General features: G+C 43.7%; 1 pseudogene; it reads right to left on the minus strand.

The window, feature by feature from the left end:
- Positions 1-1,496: 1,496 nt before the first annotated feature.
- LOC115081955 lies at positions 1,497-7,959 on the minus strand (annotated as a pseudogene).
- Positions 7,960-13,912: the final 5,953 nt, after the last annotated feature.

Here is a 13,912-nt window from a genome sequence, read left to right on the forward strand (position 1 = left end):
TAAATCAATTGACTGGTAGTGTAAGGAAAGGGCTATTGACTGAATATCTCCAGATACTCAGGAATTCTAAAGCACTGAGATTATCACTCTTGATGATTTTTTTGTTGTAGTTTTACTAATGCATTCTTCTTCTTACCATCACAGGAAAGTTTTCTGAACAAGCAATACACACACAGCATGATGAGCTCAAACAATATGGCATCACACAATCTAGATGAATTTAACTTTTATTCTTAATGGTTATTAAAATCACATATGTACCAAGATAAGGATAAAATATGACAATACTCAGTTTTGTTTTCAGTAATAAACAATAAACTAAAATTAAGTAGAATTCTTAATTCTTGTAATTCTTGTAATTCTTACAAATAAAACTACTTTATATTATACAGTCTTGTATTTTATAGTGCCAAATTTTGACAACATATATTTAGCAATAATGAGAGAAACATCATGATTCATGTATTACATTTTCAACAAAAATGGTATTTAATACAACATAAAATCCATCATTTTGACAATCTAAGACATTTGTTATATTAACTTATCATATTAACTGTAAACATATTAAGTGGTAAAGAGGCCTAGATGAACACTTCAGTGTGAGTGTGCTAAAAATGTGATTGTGCATGCAAAATCTGTACTTCATTACTATGCAAAGAGTTTATGCATCATCAACTTAAAATTTGACCACATTAATGAAGATATGAGAGTGGTGTGTATGGTAATCCCCCAAAAATCAATGGTGCATGTCACTACCATTAGAAAGTCCCAGTGCTAAGTAGCCAGAAGTGAAAGGGCCACTTAGCAGAGGGGATTTTCTCCCTCTATCTCCTGCAGCAGTGGAATTTTCCCCTCTCCACACTGATAACAACTAGGGATGTGCAGAGCAAAAGTTTATGTTCATATGTACATATGTCCAAAGGGGGTCCCATTTGCGGTCAATATGGACATAAAAAAAATTAAATGAGTTGGGTATATGTACATATGTGCAAAAAAAAAAAATTTTAACCCCCTCACCCTCCTTAATCCCCCCCCCAGACTTACCACAACTCCCTGGTGATCGAGCGAGGAGTGAGGACGTCATTTCTGCAATCCTTGGCGAGAAGCATGTGACGTCGGCGGCATGTCGCGTGACGCCGGCGTCACGTGATTCCCGGCGAGTTCGAGCCGGAAGGCTCGTTCGGCCCAAAAAGAACTTTTGGCCAGCTTGGGGGGACCTCCTGACCCCCCCAAGCTGGCCAAAAGTTCTTTTTGGGCCGAACGAGCCTTCCGGCGCGAACTCGCCGGGAATCACGTGACGCCGGCGTCACTCGACGTGCCGCCGACGTCACATGCTTCTCGCCAAGGATTGCAGAAATGGCGTCCTCACTCCTCGCTCGATCACCAGGGAGTTGTGGTAAGTCTGGGGGGGGGATTAAGGAGGGTGAGGGGGTTTAAATTTTTATTTTGGCTCAACAATCGCGATTTCCCACATATCCAACATAGCTATGTTGGATATGTGGGAAATCCGATCGTTTATGTCGAATCCTTTTTTTAAGTTAAAAAAAAATATGAGTAGCGTTTTACATATGCGGTCAATACGAATGCACACCCCTAATAACAACCCACAATTCCCCCAAAAGCGAGACTCACCCTGCTCTGCAGTGATTAGACCCTCCAGCAGCACATGTAATTACCCCAGCATATTATCCCTCTGCCTGGGCCCCCTATTGCAAAATGCAGTCATCGCCCCCCACAGGTCTCTTCTGTACCCAACTCCATCATCTCCACAAGATGCAATCATCTCCCAGAGCCCTTCTCTGTTTGGGAATAAAGAGTTTTCTCTGATCCATTAAAGAGAGCAATACGTTAGCCATTACTAAGACAAGCAACTTTGCATACTGCTCGTGTCTAATGTAGTGATAGTTATACCACTGAATATCCCCACATCGGAATTGATTTATATTTATTTTATGAAATATTGAAGGTACTGTATATACATACTGAGCTTTAGTATCTTATCAAGTGAACACTTTAGTTAAAGGCAAGAGCAATTTGTACATATTTTGTTAGTTTATATTATTAGTAATGGCTCAAAAAAAAAATCATGATCACAATTCTAAACCTTACTTTTAATCTAGGAATTTACCCATTTGTGAATTTTAAGGGTATAATGATCATTTATCACAATAAGATTCCTGAAAACAATGGTTATATTCCTCATTCTACTGGACACCTTGTTATTTTTCCTGGAATTTCAATGTTCATGTTATCTGAATCTGTGATCAGCATCTGAAAATCTTCCCTGTGCCTCCCTTTCCCTGTTAATCATCAAAAGTGTATGACACAATCTTAAATGATGACTTTTCAGTTCATCTCTGTATTTTAAATAACACACATTTTTCCCTACAATCTAGTATTTTCTTCATCCATTTTTATGGCCAAGGGGCGCTTGCTCTTTTCAAGTGCAACGTTTTCAGAAGAGCTGTCTTCCAAAAGTAGTGCTAAAGATGAGAGTGTTGTGTTAGGGTCAAGTATTTTAACAAGAGGTACATTTACCTTTCTGTCATGAAAGATGCGATTTTGTAGAGTTATACCTAACATTGAATCCAATCCCAAAAATGTAGGAGATGTGCTTAGAGTAATATCACTGGTACTGATATTACTAAGTTCACTTATCACTGTCATAATATACTCCTGAGGTTTGACAACAGACTTTGCCTGCAGAGCATCTAGGTCTAAAATATCCTCCACTGTGCTGAATTCTTCCTGTAAAATTGTATAGCAGCGGTGTTTCAGTGCAGGAATGTCAGAAATAACCTTCTCATATAAAGCTCTAAAATCCAGTTTCATTACAGCTTGTTGAGGGCTGTTCTGGACTAAGCTTTTTCTAAGATATTCATAGAATTCTGGTAACTCCAGGATAAGTATTCCTTTGGCTTCCAAAAAGTGCTGAAGATAATTTTGATTCAGCAGTAATCCCAGATTTAAGGCACCCCAGTTGATGGACTGTCCAGAAAGCCCACGGTTTCTTCTGTAGTGACAGAACATGTCCAGAAATGAATTAGCAGCTGCATAGTTTGCTTGTGATGAGTTCCCTATAAATGAAGCAATGGATGAATAACATACAAAATAATCAAGTTCTTGATCTCTTGAAGCACAATGAAGATTTATTGCTCCAGCAATTTTTGGACTGAGGACTTTCTCAAAGTGTGATAAGCTCAAAGTTTCAAGAAGTCCATCATGCAGAACTCCTGCACTGTGAAAAATACCTTTGATTGGAATTTTTGAAAAAATCTCAGTTATTGATTTGAAAGCTTTCTCAACCTCATTAGAAAAGACAATATTGCATTGCATAGTGATTATTCTGGTTCCTTCCCATTGATTCTGTAGCATCTTTATTTCTTCTTGTTTCTCTCTGGTTGGATTCCTCCTTGACAAAATCACAATAGAGCCACCTCCATGCTGAGCAATAAACTTTACAGTTTCAAATCCAAGGCCCGTGAGTCCACCTGCTACTATATAAACAGCACCATGTTTAAATAGTTTCCCTTCCACACCATACACTGAAATGTCTGAAATCTGTTTGTTATGATCATCTTTAAGCATGACAAGTGGGATAGATCTGCAGGTTAAATAGGACGATACTATGGCACTGGTGTGATCAGGGTTTCCTTTCTGCTGAAAAACGAAACTGGAAAGGTTAAAGCGTTTCTCTGCTTTTATTGACTTTATCCAGTGATAGAATGATTTTGTGGATTGTGTTAGATATCCCTTCTGAAAGATAGTGGCAAGACTTACTGTATGAACTCGCATCTGTTCGTGACAGTTTCCAGTCAGGTTTCGCAAATATTCAGGCTGCTGATTACCCCCCACCATCACAATGTCTTTGACGAGAAGAAGATGCGATAGCTCTTGCTTTGACATGTCACCCAGTGAAGGAAGGAAAATGAGAGCGCTGCATTGCTTCACGTGCTGCCACTGAACCTGAGCTGATGCTCCAATCACTGTTCTCCAGCCAGCCTCTTCTGCGGTTAGAGTCAGCACTTGGCACAAAACCGATGCGGGTTCAGGAGTAATAATTGCTAAACCTGGCTGGCCTTTCACTTTTGGTAGTGTCTGATGAAATATTGTCCAGGCTATCATGAAGTAGGAGACACATGGCACATTTCTAAGCACTGGAACTTTCTTTGTACTGTAACAAGCTGTTTCTGGAATTGTGACTTTTGAAGATGCAATGATGGGATAGCATGAAATAACACGGTCGCCTACTTTAAGCTTTCTGACTTCTCTGCCTGTAGCTGTAATAATACCACTGAAGTCAAGAGCCAAAAGCTGATGCTTCTTTGCTGTGTATCTGTTCCAGTACACTGTGTTACCAAAGCTAGCACTAGAAGCAGTAACAGGATAGTAATCTTCTGAGTGGCTACATATTTTATGAACTTGAACTTCCACACTGTGATTTGTAAGTTTTGTGACCAGAGCTTTACTTACTTCAGCAGAAAGTTCTGTTACTTTGTAAGGATCTGCACTTTGCAAAGTGAAGCCCTGAGAGATTTGCAGGGGCATTTTCAGATGATGGTTTTTAGCATCCTGGAACACTGTGTGGGTGATTTCAGCAAAGTAAATTTTACCTTCATTTATCCAAATTTCTGCATAATCCTCTCCTTTAGATTCTACAATAAGTTTTGTTAAGGCTGCAATGTCCGGTGTATTTAAAGTACTAATATCAATTAGTTGAAATTTGATTTCTTTAATTTCAGTTAGACAGGATCTAGTCATACCTTGCAGAACAAATCCCGGATTAATATGATCCACCGTTTTCTCCGTTGTTCTGTATGTGATTGTTCTAAATGAAGCCTTGTACTTCTGTTCGCTCAATGCTAGAATAATTTGGCGATAAGCTTCGAGGCACACAGCTAGATACTGAACCAGGCTGTCTGGGAATTCTTCATTTAATCTGTGAATTCCCCACATGAATATAACTTCACTGTAGTCCCTGGAATTTATTTTCAGTTTATGCAGTACAGATGTTGCTGTGCTTCCAGTTTGCAGCATTGTCTCCCATTCTTTGTACACAATGTATGTTGACTCTTTATGTAAATGTTTCTTCAGGAGGTCAGCCATTCCAAAAGTGTCAGCAAACACTAAGGCCTTTGGTGGTTCTTCTGAGTTTTTTGTTTTCTGTAACTGAGATATGTTTCTCCATCTGCTTTCAAATAGGTAATCATTGCCTTCACTAGAATTATGACCCAGTTTTGTAATTCTAACATTTTTAAATTCTGCCAAAGTCAATCCACTTTTATCTGTAAAACATCCACAAACCTCTATGAAGTTCTCAGTAATACTGCAAGTTCTCATGTATATTAACATTTTATTCTGTAAGGGTCTAAAAACTACCAGACTGCCTATTGCAGAAGGGAAGCCAATTCCAGTTTTCAGATTTACATTAGCCATAATTGCTGACATTTGTAGAAAACCATCTAACACAACAGGATGAATAAAGTAGTCATAAAGTTCCTTTGCTATCTCTTCATGTACCTGCAAGCTTGCTATTGCTTCACTGAGTTCTTCAGCATAAAACACATCATTTAGCTGTCTGTACACCAGCCCATACTGAAATCCCAATTGGGAGAGAGATTTGTAAATTTCATCTACTATTAATTGCTTTGTACACCTCTGAAAGATATTTCGAAATGCAATGCAGTTCTCTTCAGCCAGATTATTAATGTTCTGTTTAATTTTCCCTGTTGCATAAATGGAATGTGATGACCATATTTTAAAATTGGTCATTATGTCATTTGACTCCAATTGCACTTTGAGTTCATGAGAATTTTGACTTACGACACATGGACTGGAAAAAGTGATGCTAACTTGATAGGTACTTAACGGCACTTTAGGTTTTGCGCTGCTCATCACAGATGCCAAGACAAGCTCTACAAAAAGAGAGCCAGGGACTATAGCAATGCCATTATTCTTGTGTTCATACACATAGGGTGTCCTTGTTTCTGACACAGTGCAGCTGAATTCCATGTTGTCTTTGCTTGCACTGTGGAGCAGAGGATGGCTAGAATTTGCTACGATATGGTTTTGTGACTGATTCTTTCAGAATATTCTTTTGCCTTTCTGTGATCAAACTGATATCTGGGATATGCTGTTGGAATAGTTTTATATCCTTCGTAGAAATGTTTCCAGTCAAGATTATAACTCTGTGCAAAAAGGTTTTCTATAAGTGTAAAAAATTGTCTCATATTCTTTACTGGGTTGCACAGCTGGAAAACTGAGTTGTGCTGCCTAGAACTTCTGTTATGTTTCTTGTAAGGCTCTTCTAGGCCCTATTTCAACAAACATTAGATTTTCCCTTCCTTTGGCCGCTGCTTGTAAGGCCTTTTCGAAAGCAACAGGCTCTCGAATATTCCTGGCCCAGTATTTCCCTGTAGCAAAATCCTTATCAAAAGCAACTTGACCAGTCACTGTTGAAATAAGTTCAGTTTCTAGCTTCTGACACTCTAGGCCTTGTAAACTCTCTTCCATCTCCTTTAATATTGGATCCATCATATGGCTGTGGTATGCTGCCGGAACATCTAAAATATGAAGGAATATATTCATTTTGCTGAACGACTGAACTAACTGTTTGTGAACCTTGTCTATTGAGTCAGCATCTCCTGACAATGAACAGGAATGAGAGCTGTTAAAGCAGCAATGCCAACCCTTCCAGCGTATGGGTCAAGAAGTTTCAACAGCTCTTGCACTGGGACATTTCCAACTACCAGCATTTTTCCTCCTGTAACTTTTGACTGTAAAGTACTCCTGTAATAAATTACCTTTACAGCATCCTGAAGGGAAAGACATCCAGCGCAATGTGCAGCAGCAACTTCTCCCACTGAATGACCAATGATAGAAACTGGTTTGATTCCCCAGTAATTCAAAAGAGTCACTAAGAAACCTGAATTGCAAAAGCAATTGTTGTGCGATTTCTGGTTTTGAAAAATCATCATAATCATTTTCTATTAAATCTAAGATCCTGATGGGTGTGTATGCCTGAAACATGTTTTCTATTTCTTGGCATTTTTCTCTGAACACTGGCTCGGATTTTAGTAATGCCTTGCACATGCCTTTGTAATTGACGCCATTTCCACAGAACACAAACACTATCTGAGGACTCACCCTCACTTGTGCAATTTCTTTATTAGCTGCTAAAGCAAGTTGTTGCTGTAAGTGCTTTAGAGAAGAGGTAACAAAAGCCTTCCTGTATTTGTAGTTTGTATGGCTTCTTCTGCAGGCAGATGTGTAGGCCAGATCCTGCAGCTTGACTGAAACAGGTTTGCTTAACTGCTGAGTTGCATCTTCAATTGCTAGCTTGAGAGACTTTATAGAAGCTGCAGAGAGTACAAATATTTCAAGAGGTCTTTTCACAGAATGCACAGTCCGTGTTTGTTTGTATTGTCTGACAACAACGTGGGCATTTGTCCCCCCAAAACCAAAGCAATTGACACCTGCAGCCCTGCCCAGTTTTCCAGAATCTTTCCATTCTTCTGGACCTGTTGGAATTGATAGACAAAATTCCTCTTCATTTATATTACTGACGTCTGTTGAATAATGCAGGGATGGAACAATTACTTCATGGTGCATCATTAAAAGAACTTTAATTAACCCTGCAACCCCAGCAGCTGACTCTGTATGGCCAATGTTCCCTTTAACTGAACCTATTCTTAGAATGGATGATCCAGAAGACCTTTTTTTAGCAATGATGCTGCTTAAACTGGCTGCTTCTGCAGGATCTCCTACTGGTGTTCCTGTACCATGCGCTTCAACATACTGTACAAACGATGGGTCCATAACTGTTGAATATATGCTCTGCAGGAGCTTTTCTTGTTGTATCTGAGATGGTTTGGTGATAGGTGTTACTGATCTTCCATCCTGATTTACTGCACTAATGCTTATTACACCCCATATTTTATCACAGTCTTCTTCTGCCTGTTAAATAAAAATGAAAGAATGTTTATGGATATTATTTATTTATAGAATAGAATAATCAAACCAGAGAAATCACCAGAGTGCAAATCAATCAATTTTGTTTTAAATGAATGTGCATTCATTTAAAACGAAACTGCAAAACACGACAAATGAGACTCATTTATTTGTTTCATTTTAAACTGATTCAGGCATAGGTCTAGGCCCAAAAACAGGACCTCGCCTAGGGCATAGGCCGAGGCCCAAAGTAGGAGCCATGGCCTATGCTCAAGTGTGATGTAGGCACCTGGGTCAGGTTGTGACATCGGGTTTGGGTTTGGGCCCTGGCCTAGGCCGAGGCCACGGTGTGCGGACCCAGCTTCCAGGTCTAGTTGGAGCATCAGGCCTGGGTCTGGGCCCTGGTGTTGGGACCTGGCCTCCAGGTTGAGTTGTGACATTGGGCTTGGGTCCAGGCGAGGCTCCAGCTTCGGGTCTGGGTCTGGCCCTGACCTAGGCTGAGGCCCAGGAGTTGGGACCCAGCCTCCGAGTCAAGCTGAAGCCTTGACCTTAAGTAGGCCAAGGTTGCAGCAACCTATTGTGCTTCAGCCTCCACTGAACCAGGCTAAGTGGGGGCTGGTGGGGGATTGTGGCTCCAGCATTTTTTCAGGTGGGTGGGCAGGAGGCCCAAGGAGGCCTAGTTTTCGTCTTTTGGCCCTTCTTTTTTAAATTGTTTGATTCATCTTTTTTCTCATGAATGAAAATGAATCAAGCAATTCATGAACCAAAATTCCCGAAAATGTTCAGAAAACAAAAAAAAAAACCCAACATTTTTCTCCTGCACATTCCAATCTGCTAATGCAAGGTGATCAAGCTTGGAGATTAAAAAACCTTGTAGGTGAAAGATCTGTTGACATGCTCCACCATAATCATTAATTGAAACAATTTATGAAAAGTAAAACTGCGATAGAAAAAGGATGCTAAGCAGAATAAATGTATATGGTGGAAATAGGGAAAGCTCATACTCTTGCTTTACATTCATATTCCATCTCAAGTATAACTAGAAGAAAAGTGAATCAATTTAAGCAATATTGTCACATGGGCCATTACTACCTACCAAGTCCAGCAAAAAAAGACCCATCGTAAAAGCATTCCAAGGAGGCTAATAGTTTATATACAGGGTGGCCCATGGAAAAGTAGCCCGCCTCCAATATCAGTGCATTGGAGGCAGGCTACTTTTCCATGGGCCACCCTTTATTAGGCAATGATTAATGAGAGGCTGATATCTGAAAAATGCTGAGCACCTAACATTATGGCCCTAAGGCTTAGATTCATCATTCGCTATAATTGTAATTATAATTATAGTGAAATGATCGGCTGTGGTAGAAAAAGGGGCGTGGAGAGGAAAACGAGCAGCTGGCCGCATTGCAGCGTATGGTAATGCACGAGGTGTTGCATTATCGTATACGGTGATATCGGACGTGCTAGTCATTGTCGCCCCCATAGTGCCCCGGGAAAAGGGGTAGCTATTTCCTGTGAAATTGTCCATGCTAATTTGCGATGATTTATCGCACACAGCGATAGCAGCCCCTAGTCTCCCCAAACCCCGCCCAAACTCCTCACTGTTTAATAATACATTTTAATTTGCATACGCAATTTGCATTAGGCTGTCATCGCACACGGTTATGGCGTTTTCTCACAGGACAAGCAGGATGGTTGTCCTCACAAATGGGTGATTCATCCTCGATGTCACCCATTTTCCGTGGTGGAAAACTTCTGTCAAAGTTTAAACAGAACTTTGACTGGCCCCTACTGGGCATGCCCAGCAAGGCACTGACCCTGCAGCCAGCAGGGTCTCCCCTTCAGTCTTCTTTTTTCCGCGCAGCAGTTGCCACGCGGGGTGAAAGGAGCTCTTCTTACCACGTTCCTGACAGGAATTCGGTTTTTTCTTTCCGAAGAAAATTTGCCCCTCAGGGGTTCTCCCTTCGACAAATTTTTGTCCACCTTCGCGGACTCCGGTAAGTTTTTTGCCGTTTTTAATCGACTACCGTCGATTTTGGCCCTCGAGGCCTCTGTTGGCACTTACCGATCCCGCGGCTAAATTTGGCCTTGGCCATGGCGACGGGGTTCCGTCGTTGTCCGGACTGTACCCGGACTATGTCAATCACAGACCCCCATAGGGTTTGTGTTTTGTGTTGGGTAGTGAGCATGATGTCCTGACTTGCACCAAATGTGCCTTAATGACACCTAAGGGTCGCAAAGCCAGGATGGAGAAGATGGGGCTCCTCTTCCATGCACCCACCCCAACGCCATCGATAGCATCGACGACATCGGAACCGGCACCGTCGAAGTTGCACCACCATCGTCAACCCTCCGGTGACCGTCCACCATCGATGACTTCTCGGCCGTCGACTCCTGTCCCCTCCCCGGATGGGCGAGGAGAACGAAAGGACAAGCATCGCCATCGACGGCACAAGTCTCGGCCTGTCGAGGATCAACAGTCATCGACCTCTGAGCAAGCCGAGCCACCGACTAAGAGGCCTCGATCAGACTTGGCACCATCCACGTCTCGTTCGCAGGCATCGAGGAAACCCTCACCCTCTCAGGGTGTGGGAGCCGTGATCCCACCGGTTACGGTTGGTCCCCTCCGGCTCTGCCTCAGCCTCCCTCTCCCGTCGAGCCGGGTATTGTTACCCCTGGTCTCCGGGCAGAACTGGAACCGGCTGGTCCAGGAGGCCCATCGAGAAAGCGATGCAAAGGTTCCAACCTCCACCGGCACCGTCTCCGGCACCGATTCCGGCACCGCCTCCGGCACCAACTCCGCCACCGAGGAGGGAACCGTCCACCGAGCCTTTGGTGGAAGCGCTAGCACCGCTACTACACTGCATGGAGGCACTTGTACATGCCCCTTCCATCGATGATTCCAGTAGCACTGACAGCGCCACCGTCTCCGACAGGATTCTCATCGGCGGGAGAAACAAACCGTTCCTGATTCCCCCTTCCGGGGTGGTCCCATCGGTGCCTTCTCGTATATCTCCCACCGATTTATCCTTCGGCTTCCATCGATTCCAAGACCGGCACCGACTCCATCGGCAGCACCGAAGCCTCGATGCCATTCCCAGTACCACTTGCAGCACCGGTTCCTTCAAGGTTTCCTTCGATGCCTTCGGATCCTCAACCAGGTCCGTCAGGGCTTCAACCCCCAAGTGATCCCTACGATACCTGGGGTGATGATACATCTTCTGACACAGATTTACCATCACCACCTTCTCCTACAGAGAGTAGAAAAAGATCTCCTCCAGAGGATCTCTCCTTTATTAATTTTGTAAAGGAGATGTCCGAAATTGTACCTTTTCAGCTGCAATCTGAGACTGATGACAGACAACCAGATGATGGAACTGCTCCAATTTTTGGAATGCTCCAAAAATCATCGCTTCCATCCCCATTCACCAGGTGTTTCTCGATCTCTTAAAGAAAAAACTGGGAATCTCCTTCATCTGTGTCACCAGTTAACAAGAAAGCTGACTCCACATACCTCGTCCAGTCAGCACCAGGCTTTCAAAAGCCTCAACTGGATCATCGCTCTGTTGTGGTTGAGTCTGCGCAAAAAGAAGGCCAAGCGTCTAAGCCACACTCTTCCACTCCACCTGTCAAGGACAATAAATTCCTGGCTAGTGTGGGACGGAAAGTGTACATGGAGCTATGTTGATTTCCCGCCATAGCTTCATATCAACTTTACATGACTCAATATAACAGAGCCATCCTTAAACAGATGCAAGATTTCGCTGACACATTACCGGACCAATACAAGCCACAGCTTCAAGCCCTTCTTAACAAAGGGTTTGAGGCGGGGAAGCACGAGATCAGAACGGCTTACGATTATCTTCGATGCTTCCACAAAAGTTTCAGCTACTGCCATCCTCGGCCAAGACGTTGGGCTTGGTTAAAGTCATCCAACCTTCGCCCAGAGGTCCAGGATCGTTTAGCGGATTTACCCTGCTTAGGGACAATTTGTTTGGAGAACAAATTTCAGCAAATTGTAGCTGAATAAAGGATCACCACGAGACATTTGAAACAACTTTCCTCTGTTCCGTCTGAGGTTTCCTCCAACAACCACTAAGAAGGACTCTAAAAAGTCGTTCTGTCGGCCACGTCGTTACTATCCTCCATCGGCCAGGCCTTCGTCCAGCTCGATCCTCTACCAGACCTCAGCCACGTCAGCCTAGGAAACAAAGGCCTACTGTAGCCCCTCCTCCTGGGCCTGCAGCTGGCCTTTGACTCCCCTGTAGGGAGCACATGCCAAACCCCCTCTTCCAGACATCCCTGTAGGAGGTCGAACTGTACCATTTTTACAAGCTTGGTTGCAGATCACCTCAGATCAGTGGGTATTAGCAATTATCGCACAGGGTTACCACCTCAACTTCATAACTCTTCCGACAGACTCCCGCCTCTTCAAGCGTGGAGTCTAACCACCCATTTGGCTCAATACAACAGGAAGTATCTCTTCTTCTGCAATCAAATGCTATAGAACCGTCCCTCCCTCTCAACGAGGGAAGGGGTTCTATTCCAGATACTCCTAATACCAAAGAAATCAGGGGGACTACGTCCCATTTTGGACCTTCGAGCCCTCAACCAAATACCTTCAAAAAAGAAAAGTTCAAAATGGTAACCTTGGCGCGCTGCTCCCTCTGCTACAAAGGGGTGGGGATTGGCTGTGCTCTCTCGACCTCAAGGATGCTTATACCACATTGCGATCACACAATCCCATCGAAGTATCTGCGGTTTCTGGTAGGCCGCGACCATTATCAATACCGGGTACTACCTTTCAGTCTGGCATTCTGCTACACGAGTCTTTACCAAATGTCTCGTAGTGGTAGCAGCATTCCTAAGGAAGGAAGGTGTCCACGTCTATACCCCTACCTTGACGATTGGCTAATCAGGGCCTCCACCCAACAGATTGCTCAATCCTCCCTAAAATTGACAATACAAACCCTCCATTCCTTTGGTTTCTTGTCAATTACGAGAAGATCTTGCTTAGTCCCATCTCAAACCTTATCCTTCATTGGAGCAGACTTGGACACCTTACAGGCAAAGGCCTACCTTCCGCTTCAACGGGTCCAAACTCTCATGTCCCTAGCTCGCCAGCTCCAGTCTCAAAACACTGCTACGGCTCGCCAATTCCTCATTCTCCTAGGACACATGGCATCCTCGGTTCAAGTCACTCCCATGACCCGTACTAGCCATGAGAGTAACCCAATGGGACTCTGCGACACCAATGGATTCAAGCTTTTCAGCCTCTGTCCTCCATAGTCACAGTTACACAAGCGATGCGCCTGTCTTTAACCTGGTGGACGACTCAGGTCAACCTCCTTCAAGGCTTACCTTTTCTCCCACCGGATCCGCAAGTAATCCTAACCACCGACGCTTCTCACATCGGTTGGGGAGCCCATGTGAACGACTTCCAAACCCAAGGGTTATGGTCAAAAGAGGAAGCCGAACACCAGATAAATTTCCTGGAACTTCGAGCAATCCGCTATGCGCTCCGAACTTTCAAAGATCATCTATTCCATCAGATAATCTTAATCCAGACGGACAACCAAGTGGCCATGTGGTACATAAACAAGCAGGGAGGCACAGGATCCTTCCTTCTGTGTCAGGAAGCTGCACAGATTTGGGCGGAAGCCCTCTCCCACTCTATGTACCTCAGGGCCACTTACCTGCCGGGAGTAGACAATGTATTGGCGGACCAGCTGAGCCGTGTCTTCCAACCACACGAGTGGTCACTCAACCCTCTCGTAGCGACCTCTCTGTTTCGGAAGTGGGGTTTTCCCCGCATAGACCTCTTTGCATCCCTCAGAACCACAAAGTGGACAATTACTGCTCTCTCATTCGGAGCCAGCACTCTCGGCCGAGGATGCGTTCTCCCTCAAGTGGGCAACCGGTCTGCTCTATGCATTCCCTCCACTTCCTCTTGTGTCAA

The sequence above is a fragment of the Rhinatrema bivittatum genome, unplaced genomic scaffold (assembly GCF_901001135.1).
Source record: "Rhinatrema bivittatum unplaced genomic scaffold, aRhiBiv1.1, whole genome shotgun sequence".
NCBI lineage: Eukaryota > Metazoa > Chordata > Amphibia > Gymnophiona > Rhinatrematidae > Rhinatrema > Rhinatrema bivittatum.